We start from the raw sequence: 3,932 nt of genomic DNA on the forward strand, positions 1-3,932 counted from the left end.
GTTTTTTACCAAACTGGGTCTCAATCATTTTATAAAATTGAAAGAACAGTTGTGGTACCTCAGACTTTTCATGCATTAAGTACACCCAAGTTACACGAGTGCAATCATCAATAAAAGAAACAAACCATCTATTTCCAGAACCATGAGGGACTTTAGAGGGACCCCAAACATCAGAATGAATAAGATCAAAAGGTTCAACACTCTTAGTAATACTAGAAGGAAAAGACACACGATGATGCTTAGCAAATTCACAAACATCACAATGAAAAGACTCAACAGATTTAGACAAAAACAATGACGGAAATAAAGATTTGAGTAAACTAAATGGAGGATGACCTAAGCGCTTATGATGAAGCCAAATCAAAGAATCAGCAGTTGATTGACCATGAGACATCAAGATGTGATTTGTTACTTTATTTGCAGGAGATTGTGACACCAGATAGTACAGCCCACCTTGCTCTTTAGCACTACCAATCGTCTTCCCCGTGGCGAGATCCTGAAAAACACAATGGGTAGGATAGAAGGTTACAGTACAATTCAAATCTTTTGTAATTTTATGAATAGAAAAAAGATTCGTGGAGAGTTTAGGAACATGAAGAACATCCTTAAGATGTAAGGACTGCTGTAAGTTTATGTCACAAGAACCCGCAACTGATGTATGAGAGCCATCAGCTACGGCTATTGTATGAGTTCCAATGGTAGGATGATAAGAGGTAAAGGAGTCAGCACAACAAGCCATATGATCAGTAGCACCAGAATCAACAACCCAAGAATGTTTAAAATCATTACATGAAGAAATGAAAGAATAAGTTTTGGAGCTCATACCAGTCATAGTCAAAGCACTAGTATCAGATGGCTTACTCATAGAATCAAGAATGGTTCGGAGCCGTTCCAACTCATCTGGACGAAATGCAGGTTGGGTCTTATTAGGTGTAGGAGTTATTTCAGAGGAAGTAAAATGCGCTTGACCACGCAACTTTGCCATCTTTTCTAAGACAGATTGCTTTCCATAAAGGCGAAAGCATAAATCCTTGATATGACCTGTTCTTTTACAATAAGAACACCATCGATCATCTCTCTTAGGTCTAGAAGAGGTACCATCATAAAATTTTGAAAAAGAACTCCTTTGAGAAGAGGCCATACTGCACAGAAAATGGTCAAAGAAAAGCTCCAAGAAGCCAAAAAATCACAAATAAATACCAAACGATGTCCGATCAAAGAGAGGAGCACAGATCCAGTATAACAGAGATCTTCTCGGTCCAAGAGGTCCTCGGAAAAAATCCGGTGGCGGCTGATGGCAGCGAGAGACAAAAAGAATAAAAAGGTTCTTGTTCTAAAGACAATAGGCGCGGAAGCAGAGCCCTCAGGATCGAGAGCTCTGATACCAACTTGAAATAAAAGGGTATTTGAAATATTATTGAATCGTATTTGAATCTGTACATAGGGGTCTCTATTTATAGAGACTTCTTGACCTAATTTTGACCTAATGGGCTTGGCCCAATATACAAGTTAACGGACTAAATAAATACAAATAAATGACTACATAATTACTAATAAATGACTACATAATTACTATTTACAACAGCAATAAATGACTACATAATTACTAATAAATGACTACATAATTACTATTTACAACACTTTGATTTCCAGAAAATGATAATTGCAAAAATAAGGATATGCCATTAGAGAGAACCTTTAACAAAGATGAAAATCTGCAAATGGTTGGGCATGATCCGACAACTCCCATGCACCATGTTGGCAGAGAACTCTATGCTAGTCTTCACTGCATCGTTTCAATTTTATTGGATGTCCCCAAAGGGATAAGCCTCGTTGTTGCAGACTCCTTTATAAACAGTCATATAGTAATAACTTTGGCCGCTGAAGGATAATTTGAGCAACTGCTTAGCAAGAACAATTTCTCTTAGGAAGACTCTCAATAATCCAAGCCACACGCATTCAGCCAGAGAGAGAGCTGCAGTAGCAATTTCCACAGATGCGAAGGCTAATTAATAACTTGGTAAGTATAATGCAACTACACACTATGGTATTCTATTAGAGACTAGAGCAAGTTCATTTTGACAAATTGTAATATCCGTGACAAAGCATAGACAATTAAATAAAATATTTCTGCAGTTAATGCACATAAGTTATTTGTATTTACTTTCAAAATGATATTGTTTTGAGATTGAAAAATTAAAAAATTATAATTATAAAGACTATAATAACCCTGAAATAAATTAAAATTACAAAAACACCATAATTTCCATATCAAAATAACGTCGTATTGGACTTACTGCAAATAACTTATAAAAAAGCGAACCTATAAAAAATATTTAATTCCGTCACCTGGAGTAATAGTATTGAATTATTTCAAGAGCCTGTTGGATTGTCATAAACTGCATGAGTTCCTATAGCATAACCTTTATGATGTCATTTTAGCTGGTAGCAAAATCGTAGATGGAAACACTTCCAGATTGTAGACAATTAGAACAAAACCCACCAGCGATCTTTTAATCAACAATTTAACATGACAAATAATGCATCTTTACATACATAAGCACTGAACCTCAAAACATTTTAGACTGTGCTACCAATACTTTTATTATTTGTCCCGAAACATTAATAGCATCCTTTCATACAAACTGAATCAAGGTGACAATATTTAATTAGATGGACTATCGTAAAAAAAAATGCTTCCTAGTCTCATAGATGTGAAGCTTACAAATCATGGCAATTTATCATTTTTGCATTGTATAGTAAGACTTCCCCCAGTTTCAAAATTGTCGTCAAAACACAAGGCACCTTCTTTGTAGCAGTGTGGCATTCCTTTGAAAGAATTGCAGTGATTTTTCTTCACAAGTATGTACACAGATGAAAAAGCCAGAAAAGGGAAGATAACAATAGTGACCAGCTAAGAAGCACCGACACTACAAAAATTCTAGCGTGTCGTGTCCGACACTTCTTGACACTCTCGGACACTCCCCGACACTCTAACACGCGTTATAGAAAATTTAAAATAAAGTTTAAAGGTTGCGTTGCGTTGAGTTTTTAGTTTCAACTATTAAATTCGTTGGATTATGATTACCACTTTATTGAGTTTAATATAAATATTTGGGATATCTTATGTTTCTTTGCAAAATTTATGAATATTAGTTGTACAAAAAAAAAAAATTATGAATATTATAAGTTTATATTTATTTTTTGTTAAATTATTGACTATTAAATATAATACACACTACATAAATTAAAAATAAGGAAAAGTTCAACAATGCCCCTGTGGTTTACTCCAGAATCACTTATGCCCTTGTGGTTTTTTTCTTATCACATATGCCCCTGTGATTTATAAATGGGTATGTTTTTTATCAGATATGTCCCTATGGTTTCTTAGTTTTTACAAAGCACAGGGGCATATGTGATCGAAAAAAACCACAGGGGCATAAGTAATTCTGGAGTGAACCATTTGAACTTTTCCCTTAAAAATATTATTTAATATCAAAACGTGTCCTAACGAAATCTAATATATTTTAAAATTAAGAAATCAGAGTATCGTATTGATATCAACGCTACCAGAATACGCAGTCAAAGGATAATAAAACAATATGCTTAATCAGAAGTTACGGTCATAATACAATTATATACAAAATTATAACAGGAATAGATTGCAACAAAACCACACGTATATCACCATTTTACAATGTACACTTATAAAGGCAAATCATTGAACTCGAATTTGGTGGGGTGCGCCAGGGCCGTGCAGTAGTGCAAAGCATAGGCGACACTTGAGAGACCCAGTAGCAAGCTACTGTGACGGAATCTCCCCCTCAAAAAATAAATTTAATATCATGTGAACCAATGGTCCACGTATCAGATATTAAACTGATAAGAACAGATACTACACTTGATCTTAGCCAAAAGGCCGAGAAAGGTAT

General features: G+C 34.9%; 1 non-coding gene across 1 annotated transcript; it reads right to left on the minus strand.

The window, feature by feature from the left end:
* Nucleotides 1-3,736: 3,736 nt before the first annotated feature.
* On the minus strand, nt 3,737-3,932 carry LOC133303818 (U2 spliceosomal RNA). The gene has a single exon (XR_009750514.1). It is a non-coding gene; the product is annotated as a U2 spliceosomal RNA (small nuclear RNA).

The sequence above is a fragment of the Gastrolobium bilobum genome, unplaced genomic scaffold (assembly GCF_033153095.1).
Source record: "Gastrolobium bilobum isolate Gb01-03AN ecotype WA unplaced genomic scaffold, APGP_CSIRO_Gbil_v1 utg20970, whole genome shotgun sequence".
NCBI lineage: Eukaryota > Viridiplantae > Streptophyta > Magnoliopsida > Fabales > Fabaceae > Gastrolobium > Gastrolobium bilobum.